Source organism: Pseudorca crassidens, chromosome 17, assembly GCF_039906515.1.
Source record: "Pseudorca crassidens isolate mPseCra1 chromosome 17, mPseCra1.hap1, whole genome shotgun sequence".
NCBI lineage: Eukaryota > Metazoa > Chordata > Mammalia > Artiodactyla > Delphinidae > Pseudorca > Pseudorca crassidens.
In genome coordinates this window covers 58,781,412-58,794,543 of record NC_090312.1, presented here as the reverse complement: position 1 = coordinate 58,794,543, position 13,132 = coordinate 58,781,412, and the positions used below count along the sequence as shown (strand labels likewise).

The 13,132-nt window shown below is 33.4% G+C and overlaps 1 non-coding gene across 1 annotated transcript; it reads left to right on the top strand.

The window, feature by feature from the left end:
• The first annotated feature begins 357 nt into the window (after positions 1 to 357).
• Positions 358 to 464, top strand: LOC137210778 (U6 spliceosomal RNA). Its single transcript, XR_010936713.1, has one exon. It is a non-coding gene; the product is annotated as a U6 spliceosomal RNA (small nuclear RNA).
• The last annotated feature ends 12,668 nt before the right edge of the window (positions 465 to 13,132 follow it).

Sequence of the window (13,132 nt, the reverse complement as noted above, 5' to 3'; positions counted from 1 at the left end):
GAAATTCTGAGAAACTGTTACAGCCAAGAGATGCTTAAGGAGACATGAAAACTAATGGAATGCGGTGCCCAGATGGAATCCTGGAACAGAAAATTGTTAGGTAAGATGTAAGGAATCTGAAGAGAATACAGACTTTAGTTAATAAAAATGTATCAATATTGATTTATTGATGGAAACAAATTGACCATACTAATGTAAGATGTTAATAATATTAGAAATTGGGTATGCTGTGTTCAGTGAAATCTCAATTTTTCTCTAAATCTATAAAGTTCTAAAAAAAAAAGTCTACTAAAAAAATCTAATTTATAAGTAAAAATATGTCATCAAATAATAAGCCCAAGCAAAGGTAAGCATGAAGTGCTCACTTCGGCAGCACATATACTAAAATTGGAATGATACAGTGAAGATTAGCATGGCCCCTGTGCAAGCATGACATGCAAATTCGTGAAGCATTCCATATTTTTTGTAAGAGGGAGAAGATATGGAGAGATATGTATATATGTATGTATATGTATACATATAGCTGATTCACTTTGTTATAAAGCAGAAACTAACACACCATTGTAAAGCAATTACACTCCAATAAAGATGTTAAAAAAAAATAAGCATGAAGCTCACGGACAAAATTGTTTAAATTTATTGAATTAAACAAATGGTGAATTTTCTACAATGTTTATAGATGAAAATATTTAATAAATTCGGATCTCTCAAAATCATTCTACTAATTTAATGCAATCCAATAAAATTCAAGCAGTGTTTTTCACAAAATTTGAAAAGAAGCTGCCTAAAATGTACATGACATAGAGCCAATAATAGTCAAGACATTTTTAAGAACAAAAGTTGTCTCTATTATATTTCAAGACAAAAGACAGAGCATTTCAAAAATTGTGTAAGAAATAATTAGACCAATGAAACTGAATAAGGAAAACAGATGCAAATCCACCCTCTATGAAAAGTTTGTGTATGACAGCAGAAGCATTATATATCAGTGGAAAAAAAGATGAACTATTCAATAAATGGTGCTTGTTTAATTGGAGGTCCATATGGAAAGAGACTGAAACATAACTTTATCTCATACAATGTAAAACATAAACTCCAGATTTAATTTCAAAACAAAAGTGAGGAAAGCAAAACACCTGGAAGAAATTAAGATATTACCTCCATAAGATTATGAGTGCTGAATGTAAAGGGTTTTAAAGAAGGTAGATTAGCCTTTATTTGATCAACCTCATCACCAAAAATAAAGAAATGCCAGTTAATTATATATGATTGAAAGCATCAGAGAGAACCAAAGTAGCCTTTAGCCATGTCCAAAAACATCCATATCCCGAGGAGAAGGGAAGTACGTTATGTGAAACCAGCATTTGGTGCTACCTTTTCTCTCAAGGCATTTGCAATCTACCAATGGCAAGATATGCATCTGAGAATCTGGGCAGCACTTGCAACCATCTCACAGAACTAGAGAAACAAGAGTTAGAGTTCAGGATTCAACAAGGTAGAGGCTCTCTGGTAATGAGCCTTGGATTTAAGGTGGGTCTCCCAAAGGAGTAAAGACAAACCAGAAATAGATCACCCATACAGAAAAATAAAACCTGTCACTAACACACCTCACTTCTTGAATTTAATATGGATATTTACCTTTGCTTTAGCTATGAATGAGAAACCAACAGACTTTTGGCAACCCCACATGTCTAAAAGACAAAGAGTGGAGTTCAGACTCCCAAAGAGGACGGCATTATAAATACTCTAGTTTTTCAGTTGAAACTAATAAAGGACTCAATAGAGAATTAAAGGATAAGTGACAAAAAAGAGCAAATTATAACAGAAATGAATAATAGAAACCCACAGGGAATCCAGATATTGGAATATCAGGTATACCCTTTATAGTAACAGTAAAACATATGAAGTTAATTGAGAAGATACAGAATTTCAGCAAAGAAAAGGAATATATAAAAGGAATATAAATAGAAATTTCAGATCTGAAAATATAAAAAAACTAAAATAAAGAATTCAATATATGAGTTTAATGGCAGATTAGCCACAGTGCCTTCTCTCCAAAAAGAAATCAGATTAATGAGGTGGAAGATAGTTCTTTGATCCAGTTCCAAACACAGAGAGAGATGAGAGGAAAAAGGATGGAAAATACACCAAAGTACTTAAGAGACAAAGGGGATATATTAAAAATACCTAACATAACCTGTAAATAGAGTCTCAGAAGGAAAGGGCAAAGAAAAGAGTACATAAAAAATATTTGAAGGAAAAAAGCAGATAATTTTCCAAACTGATCAAAGGTACAAATAGAAATAAAATAAATAATCAAAGACAAACAAATAAGATCATAAAAGCAGGAAGGAAGAAAAAAATGGACCAGCTAGCTAGAATAAAAACAATAGAACTGACAGCTGACTTTTCTATAAAAATTATGGAAGCAGATTTTACAGCTGAAATTTTTTTAAGTGAAAAAAATGCACTAACAGAGAAATCTATTCACAGAGAAAATGTGCTTCAAAAATACAGGTAGGGACTTCCCTGGTGGTCCAGTGGTAAAGAATCTGCCTTACAATGTAGGGGACGCGGGTTCGATCCTTAGCCAGGGAACTAAGATCCCACATGCCGCGGTGCAACTGAGCCCGCATGCCACAACTACTGAGCTCGTATACCTCAACTAGTGCCTGCATGCTGCAAACTACTGAGCTCATGTGCCCTGGAGCCTGCACACCACAACTAGAGAATAGAAAACCCACATGCCACAATTAGAGAGAAGCCCACGCACCACAATGAAGAGCCCATACATTGCAACAAAAGATCTCGCATGCCTTAATGAAGATCCCAAGCACCACAATTAAGACCTGACACAGCCAAAAATAAGTTAAATAAGTAAATCTTAAAAAAAGAGAAGAAGGTATATTTTCATTATATACTTTTTCAGATATATAAAAATTAGGAAAATGTATCACTATTGGATCTATATTAATGAAAATACTTAGGGAATACTTAAGACAGAGGGAAAATGATCTAATAGAAATCTGGAAATTCAGAAAAGAATAAAGATTGAAAATATTGAATGTATAAATAAATCTAAATGAATATTGACTGCATACAAAAACATTGCTGTCTTGTGGGATTTAAAAATTATGAATAATTAAAGTAAATGACAACCATAAAAGAAAAATCAGAAAGTGAAAAATAGAGTTAAAGTGTTTTAAAGTCTTTGCGTTGTCAGGGGAATATTAAAAGCATTACGTTAAATCAGACTTCAATAAATAAATAATAATTTCTCATGTGACAACTCAAACAATATTTTTAAAATATGACAGACAAGAGGATAAATATTAAAAATGCTTAATTAAACCAAAGAATGAAAAAAAGGAGACAAAAGAATGTTTAAAGCTTATGGGACAAAAACAGTACAAATAACCAGGTGGTACATTTAAACACAAACTGATGAGGAAATATACTAAATACACCAATTAAAAAATAAAAATTGCCAGACTTAACTTAAACAGACATAATAAATGATGATAAACTGAAAAGAAGGTAAAAAAATCAGAAAAAAATAATTTCAAACAAAAGAAAACCAAATAGATGATAAATCTAAATAGAAATTTATCAAAAATTATATTCAGTATAAACAAAATCAATACTCCAATTTTAGAAAGATCATGATTGATTAAAAAATAAGAATCAACTGTATATGTTGACATTAATATTAGACAAAATGGACAATAAGACAATAAACATTATAAGAGACAAAAATGGGCATTTTAGAACAATAAAGGAGCCAACCAACTTAGAAGTTATTCAATTCAAAATATACTAGTTGACATGGTCTCAAAATATATAAAGCAAAAATAATTAGAGGTATAAGGATACTGGTAGTAGTCATGAAGCTGCTAGGTCAAAGACAAAGGTCAGTTTATTTCTCACAGCAAGAGCAATAGAGAGAGTAATACTCATACCAGTTCCCTGAGCCCCAATACCTAAAGAACAGTGTGACTCATCAGATGATGCCTCTATAGCTGTGGGATGCACTACAGGAGTGAAACCCAAGCTAAGGAAATCTACAGTCTTATAAGAAGGCCACTAGAAAATGTAGCCTAGAAGGTGTCCCAGAAGAAGACATTATTTTTATTATAATCCTGGTCAGGAAACAAACCTTCCTTCTGCCCCAAAGGGCGGCACTATGTCTATCTTCCAAAATTATTTTGTATAAATTCTTGAAAAGATACTCTGAAAAAGAAACAGATTCCAGATATGCAGAAGCACCATGGGGAGTTGTCTTCCACACCATTAAAAGAGTGAAGAAGCAAGCCTAACAGAAGAAGATATTGAAAATGCATATGACCTAAAAAGGACTTGCATCAAAACGTAAATAACACATACAAATCAGTAAGCAAAAGAGAGATGATCCAGTTTTCAGAAATGAGCCAAAAGCAAGACTTTCTTTTCTAGTCCAGTGTAATCTACTCACACTGAATCTATGTAGAAAAATCAAAAATGTTTCAAATAATTTAGGCATATTTAGTAATTAAAATTAAAATTATAGAGATCCAATTTAGTGAGCACTAAGTCATGTGTTTAAGAGAATTTTTTGCTACCATATAAAAATGGAGAAGACTTTTGAAGTTCAAAAATAGTAGAAAATCACTTTAGATATTAATCCTTCATTTTTAAAAGATTCATATACTTACTAGAAGACAAAGTTCAGAAAATAGAACTTCTCTTGGTATTTTCTCCAAACTAACAGTCTATTCTCCTTTCATTTTTCAAAAGATCTATGGGAATTTTAAACATCCAAAATTCTTCACTTTTTTTTGTGATTTCAATTTGACATATAATTGCTATTATTTAGAAGAGATTGTAAAGATGTCTAAAGACATCACATAAATCTTAAAATATAACAACCCAAAATAGTAATACTTTTGACTTATGATGTTAAATGAACATTGGTTGAAAGAAAGGAATCTTCTAAAGTGAGATTTGTCTTAATCTGTAAAATGCCTTTTTGATTTCACTAAATTTTCTTTTATCCTAAAATACGAGCTTGATGCATTTCCAATAAAACAGCTGGGTTTATTGTGGTTAGGAAAACTATTCCATCTTACTGAGTTCCCGTTTGTAATCCTGTGATTGTTTAAGCATTACTTTTAAGAATAGCAGCTACTGGAAATTTGCAGTTTAAGACTGTGATAAGATGCCATATTCATTCATTATTTTAAATCATATTTTTATATATAAAATTAAAAACAGAAAAAAACCAATATTTAGGCCTGGTTCCAAAGAAGTTGCATTTCTTGGTGCTTAATTTGGGATCAAAAAAACAAACTGAGCAATATAAACGGGATAATCATCAGTATAATAATAAGGAAAAGAATGTGGATAGTATTCCAAAAATGTTACCAAAATAATCAGTTTGGTAGTCAAAAATAGTATTGGTAATTTGTTTCTTAAAAAAAGAAAGAAAAAGTAGAAAAATTAATGATGCCATAGTATAAGTATGCTTTTAGCTCTTTTCTGTAATACTGCCCATAAATTTTCTACTCTCACCTGGCAGTGAAAATATTTCTAATTTGAACAATTATAAGCCATAAATAAAAAGGAACATAAGTTTCCCCAACCTTATTACCTCTTTCAAAGATTAAGACAAATAAACCTTTTCTAGTTATCTCTTGTTGTATAAGAAAACCACTCCAAAATTTAGCTGTATTCACTTAATGAGTTATATTTTCTACTTCGCGTGATGTCCACAGAAGTCACTCACATGGGTACAATCAGCTAGGAGATGTATTGGGTGCCTAGGTTCTCCTGAACATAATCTCCATCTCAAGCTCTCTCTTTCCTCCCCTCCCTTCTCTTCTCATCTCTTCACTCTCCCATAACCATCATTAACTAGCCTAGTTTAAGCTTCTTTACATGGTAGCTGGATAAAAGTGGAAGTGTGAAAATGAGGGTTAAAATGGAAACTGCAAGTTTTCTTAGTTAATAGACCCAAAAATTACACAATGTAATTTTTGCATTTCATTGGTCGAAGCAGGATCGTTCATAAATTCAAAGGGAAAAGAAGTATGTTATCTTATTAATGGAGGAGTGGAAAATTCACATAGCAAACAGACATGCAGGATGAGAGAGAAGGATTTATGTGCACATCTTTGGAAACAATCTACCATTGTCTACCCTCTGACCACAACAAGTTACAGGCCTCCCACATGCAAAATACATTCCTCCCTCCCCCGAAAGCCTCATACCCTTAAGGTATTTTCTCAAAATCCAGAATGTCATTATCTAAATTATGTCCATATATGCCTGAGGATTACTGGATGCAGCTGCTCACATTCAATTGCTGTTAATCTAGAGATGTGAGATATAAAATGACAGATTATCTGCCTTCTGCATACACTGATAAAGCACAGATAAAATAATTGCAATGGACACTTGCATTTTAAAAGAAGAACATATACATATAACTGATTTACTTTGTTATACAGCAGAAACTAGTACAATATTGTAAAGCAATTATACTCCAATAAAGATGCTATAAAAAAAGGCAAAAAAGAAAAGAAAAGAAAAGAAGGACAGAAAGCATTTATTTACCACTGACCCATGGCAATTCTGAATCCAGCTGGACACACGTTACCAGTTCCCTTTCTCTTAGACACAAGGAAAAGTCTGAGTGGAGTGTAGTTCTGGTTCCTAATTCATTGTTTTTCAAAGATCTTGGCTTTGCCTCAAAGTTAGCCGAACTTTTCTAGAAGAAATAGCAGGTATTTACAACTGAGTAGCTCTAAGTCTGTTTCTTATCTTTAGAAGTTGGGAGCTTTTTGCATTTTGAAATATCTTGGTCCCTTCAGTCCAATCAGATGGTGTTTTTTTGGTTCAAGGCTCTTAAAATTTGTAGATTTTTCTATAAATTTCATTAGGATATACTTCATGCCCTCAAAGCAGTACCTATCTTTTTTCTTCAAGGAGGAATTATCTCTATTTTGCATGTGTGAGAACATTGTAGGAAAATGCTATCAAGATTCTCAGAAGTACTTAATGTCTAGCTGAGAGAGTCTACTGGGGACCATCTAAAATTTTTCAGAGGTCTTAACAAAGGGGCTTATAGACAATAAATGTGATCTTTCACGTGACGCCATATTCCACTTGGAGAGTCCCTGGTCAGCTGGAGAAACTATACTGGGCCAGACGTAAGACATCATCTACTTGAATGAGCGAATATAGAGGTCATGTGACAAAAAGACATGCTGTCATGAGAGATCTGGTTGGACACATATGTGTAAATAACCCACCACAACATCATTTTCAATCTAAATTACTTCTAAATGTTGTACTATGATCATTTTTCTATTTTTCTTTCAGTCCTAAATAAAAACCTGAAAGTGATATATTACACAGAAACAACACAAAACTTTCAACTAAGTCCTAAATATTTTATGCTAATTGCATGTTTCATTGCACAAAAACACCTTTTCACCAGACCTATTTGAGAGTGGGATAAGTGAAACTCCTTGATTTATATTTTTGCTTGTAATTGCAGAAATTATTTTATGTATATTTAATTATTTTAGATATTATATCTTTATATTTGTTGACAACAGCATGAATAAAATCATATTCAAAACTATTCAATACCACTTCACACCCATTAGGGTGGCTGTTAAAAAGAAAGAGAGAATAACAAATGTTAGCAAAGATATAGAGAAATTGGAGCCTTTGTGCATTCATTGCTGGTGGAACTGTAAAGTGAATCAGCCCCTGAGAAAAACAGTAGAGCTGATCCTCAAAATATTACACATAGAATAACTATATGATCCAGCAATTCCACTTCTGGGTATATACCCAAAATAATTGAAAACAAGCTCTCAAATACATATTTGTATACCCATGTTCATTGAAGCATTAGTCAAAATAGCCAAAAACTGGAAGCAACACAAGTGTTCATCATTAGATGAATTATTTAGAGTTTAATGTGACATAAAGACTTCAATGCATATTGAGACTACTTTGACTGCTTGGTTCACTGAGGTCAATCATGAACTAACTTAAAAGAAAAGAGGGCTTCCCTGGTGACGCAGTGGTTGAGAGTCCGCCTGCCGATGCAGGGGACACAGGTTCGTGACCCAGTCCGGGAAGATCCCACATGCAGCGGAGCGGCTAGACCCGTGACCTATGGCCGCTGAGCCTGCGCGTCCGGAGCCTGTGCTCTGCAACGGAAGAGGCCACAACAGTGAGAGGCCCGCGTACCACAAAAAAAAAAAATAAATAAAACTAAAAAACTTTAAATAAAAAAAAAAAAAGTTTAGGGTATAGAAAGTAAAAAGTATCTTGAAAAAAAAGATTAAAAAAATTTTCCATTCCATTATTTCAGAAAAATGACAATGAACTTTTTAAAACAAACTAAATGTAATTAAATAATGCAAAACTTAACTTGAATGAGACTGCAAAAAAATAAAAATTAATTAAAAAATCATAAAATTATGATATGAAAATATTCCAGTTCTGCAAAAAACTTAAAAATATTATTGTCTGCTGTGCTTAAAAATGTTGTGGTGATTGCCTAAACAACAAATGTTTTATAACTGTCTAAGTAATAAAGTTCTAATATTGAAAAACACTAACTAGAGTATCTGATCACTAATATTATTATTTTTTTAACATCTTTGTTGGAGTATAATTGCTTTACAATGGTCTGTTAGTTTCTACTTTATAACAAAGTGAATCAGCTATACATATACATATAACCCCATATCTCCTCCCTCTTGCGTCTCCCTCCCACCCTCCTTTTCCCACACCTCTAGGTGGTCACAAAGCATCAAGTTGATCTCCCTGTGCTATGTGGCTGCTTCCCACTAGCTATTTATTTTACATTTGGTAGTATATGTAAGGCCATACACTCTCTCACTTCATCTCAGCTTACCTTTTCCCCTCCCCATGTCCTCAAGTCCATTTTCTACATCTGTGTCATTATTCCTGTCCCGCCCCGTGTTCTTCATAACCATTTTTTTTCTTTTTTTTAGATTCCATACATATGTGTTATCATACAGTATCTATTTTTCCTTTCTGATTTACTTCACTCTGTATGACAGACTATAGGTCCATCTACCTCACTACAAATAACTCTATTTTGTTTCTTTCTATAGCTGACTAATATTCCATTATATATATATATGTGCCACATCTTCTTTATCCATTCATCTGTCAAAGGACATTTAGGTTGCTTCCATGTTGTGGCTATTGTAAATAGGGTTGCAATGAACATTGTGGTACATGACTCTTTTTGAATTATGGTTTTCTCATTGTATATGCCCAGTAGTAGGAATGCTGGGTCATATGATAGCTCTATTTTTAGTTTTTTAAGGAACTTCCATACTGTTTGCCATAGTGGCTGTATCAATTTATATTCCCACAAACAGTGAAAGAGGGTTCCCTTTTCTCCACACTCTCTCCAGCATGTATTGTTTGTAGATTTTTTTATGATGACCATTCTAACTGGTGTGAGGTGATACCTCATTGTAGTTTTGATTTGCATTTCTCTAATGATTAGTGATGTTGAGCATTCCTTCATGTGTTTGTTGGCAATCTGTATATCTTCTTTGGAGAAATGTCTATTTAGGTCTTCTGCTCATTTTTGGATTGGGTTGTTTGTTTTTCTGATATTGAGCTGCATGAGCTGCTTGTATATTTTGGAGATTAATCCTTTGTCAGTTGCTTCATTTGCAAATATTTTCTCCCATTCTGAGGGTTATCTTTTCATCTTGTTTATGGTTTCTGTTGCTGTGCAAAAGCTTTTAAGTTTCATTAGGTCTCATTTGTTTATTTTTGTTTTAATTTCCATTTCTCTAGAGGTGGGTCAAAAAGGATCTTGCTGTGATTTATTTCATAGAGTGTTCACTGATGTTTTCCTCTAAGAGTTTTTATAGTGTTTGGCCTTACATTTAGGTCGTTAATCCATTCTGAGTCTATTTTTATGTATGGTGTTAGGGAGTCTCATAATTTCATTCTTTTACATGTAGCTGTCCAGTTTTCCCAGCACCACATATTGAAGAGGCTATCTTTTCTCCATTGTGTACTCTCACCCCCTTTGTCAAGTTAAGATGACCATACGTGTGTGGGTTTATCTCTGGGCTTTCTATCCTGTTCCATTGATCTATATTTCTGTTTTTGTGCCAGTACCATAGTTTGAAGTCAGGGAGCCTGATTCCTCCAACTCCGTTTTTCTTTCTCAAGATTGCTTTGGCTATTCAGGATCTTTTGTGTTTCCATACAAATTGTGAATTTTTTTGTTCTAGCTCTGTGAAAAATGACATTGGTAGTTTGATAGGGATTGCATTGAATCTGTAGATTGCTTTGGGTAGTAGAGTCATTTTCACAATGTTGATTCGTCCAATCCAAGAACATGGTATATCTCTCCATCTATTTGTGTCATCTTTCATTTCGTTCATCAGTATCTTATAGTTTACTGCATGCAGGTCTTTTGTCTCCCTAGGTAGGTTTATTCCTAGGTATTTTTTGTTGTTGTTGTTGCAATGGTAAATGTGAGTGTTTCCTTAATTTCTCTTTCAGATTTTTCATTATTAGTGTATAGGAATGCAAGAGATTTCTGTGAATTAATTTTGTATCCTGCTACTTTACCAAATTCATTGATTAGCTCTAGTAGTTTTCTGGTAGCATCTTTAGGATTCTCTATGTACAGTATCATGTCATCTGCAAACACTGACAGCTTTATTTCTTCTTTTCCCATTTGGATTCATTTTATTTCTTTTTCTTCTCTGATTGCTGTAGCTAAGACTTCCAAAACTATGTTGAATAATAGTGGTGAGAGTGGGCAACCTTGTCTTTTTCTTGATATTAGTGGAAACTGTTTTATTTTTTTCACCATTGAGAATGATTTTGGCAGTGGGTTTGTCATATATGGCCTTTATTATGTTGATGTAAGTTCCTTCTATGCCTACTTTCTGGAGGGTTTTTATCATAAGTAGGTGTTGAAATTTGTCAAAAGGGTTTTCTGCATCTATTGAGATGATCATATGGTTTTTATCCTTCAATGTGTTAATACGGTGTATCACTTTGATTGATTTATGTATATTGAAGAATCCTTGCATTTCTGGTATAAACCCCGCCTGATCCTGGTGTATGATCCTTTTAATGTGTTGTTGGATTCTGTTTGCTAGTATTTTGTTGAGGATTTTTGCATCTATGTTCATCAGTGATATTGACCTGTAGATTTCTTTCTTTGTGACATCTTTATCTGGTTTAGGTATCAGGGTGATGATGGCCTGGTAGAATGAGTTTGGGAGTGTTCCTCTCTTTGCTATATTTTGGAAGAGTTTGAGAAGGACAGGTGTTAGCTGTTCTCTAAATGCTTGATAGAATTCACCTGAGAAGCCATCTTTTCCTTGGCTTTTGTTTGTTGGAAGATTTTTAATCAGTCTCAATTTCAGTGCTTATGATTGGTCTGTTTATATTTTCTATTTCTTCCTGGTTCAGTCTCATAACATTGTGCTTTTCTAAGAATTTGCCCATTTCTTCCAGGTTGTCCTTTTTATTGGCATATATTTGCTTGTAGTACTCTCTCATTATCCTTTGTATTTCTGCAGTCAGTTGTTACTTCTTTTTCATTTCTAATTCTATTGATTTGAGTTTTCTTTTTTCTTGATGAGTCTGGCTAATGGTTTATCAATTTTTATCTTCTGAAAGAACCAGCTTTTAGCTTTATTTATCTTGGATATTGTTTCTTTCATATCTTTTTCATTTGTTTCTGAACTGATATTTATGATTTCTTTCCTTCTGCTAACTTTTTTTTTTATTATTATTCTTTCTCTAATTGCTTTAGGTGTAAGGTTAGGTTGTTTATTTGAGATGTTTCCTATTTCTCGAGATAGGATTGTATTGCTATAAACTTCCCTCTTAGAACTGCTTTTGCTGCATCCCATAGGTTTTGGGTCATCGTGTTTTCATTATCATTTGTTTGTAGGTATTTTTTGATTTCCTCTTTGGTTTCTTCAGTGATCTCTTGGTTATTAAGTAGTGTATTATTTAGTCTCCATGTGTTTGTATTTTTACAGCTATTTTCCTGTAATTGATATCTAGTCTCATAGAGTTGTTGTGAGAAAGATACTTGATACAATTTCAATTTTCTTAAATTTAGCAAGGCTTGATTGGTGACCCAAGATATGATCTATCATGGAGAATGTTCCATGAGCACTTGAGAAGAAAGTGTATTCTGTTGTTTTTGGATGGAATGTCCTATAAATATCAATTAATTCTTTAATGTGTCATTTAAAGCTTGTGTTTCCTTATTTATATTCATTTTGGATGATCTGTCCATTGATGAAAGTGGGGTGTTAAAGTCCTCTACTTTGATTGTGTTACTGTCGATTTTCCCATTTATGGCTCTTAGCATTTGCTTTATGTATTAAGGTGCTTCTATGTTGGGTGCATAAATATTTACAATTGTTATGTCTTCTTCTTGGATTGATCCTTTGATCATTATGTAGTGTCCTTCTTTGTTTCTTGTAATAGCCTTTATTTTAACGTCCATTTTGTCTGATATGAGAACTACTACTCCAGCTTTCTTTTGATTTCCATTTGTCTAGAATATCATTTTCCATCCCCTCACTTTCTGTCTGTATGTGTCCCTAGGTCTGAAGTGGGTCTCCTGTGGACAGCATATATATGGGTCTTGTTTTTGTATCCATTGAGCCAGTCTATGTCCTTGGGCGGCAGCATTTAGTCCATTTTTATTTAAGGTAATATCGATATGTATGTTCCTATTACGATTTTCTTAATAGCTTTGGGTTTGTTATTGTAGGTCTTTTCCTTCTCTTGTGTTTCCTGCCTAGAGTAGTTCCTTTAGCATTTGTTGTAAAGCTGGTTTGGTGGTGCTGAACTCTCTTAGCTTTTGCTTGTCTGTAAAGGTTTTAATTTCTCCATCAAATCTGAATGAGATCCTTGCTGGATAGAGTAATCTTGGTTGTAGGTTCTTCCCTTTCATCACTTTAAATATCTCCTGCCACCCCCTTCTGGCTTGCAGAGTTTCTGCTGAAAGATTAACTGTTAACCTTATGGGGATTCCCTTGCATGTTATTTGTTGTTTTTCCCTTGTTACTTTTAATTTTTTTTTGTATTTAAT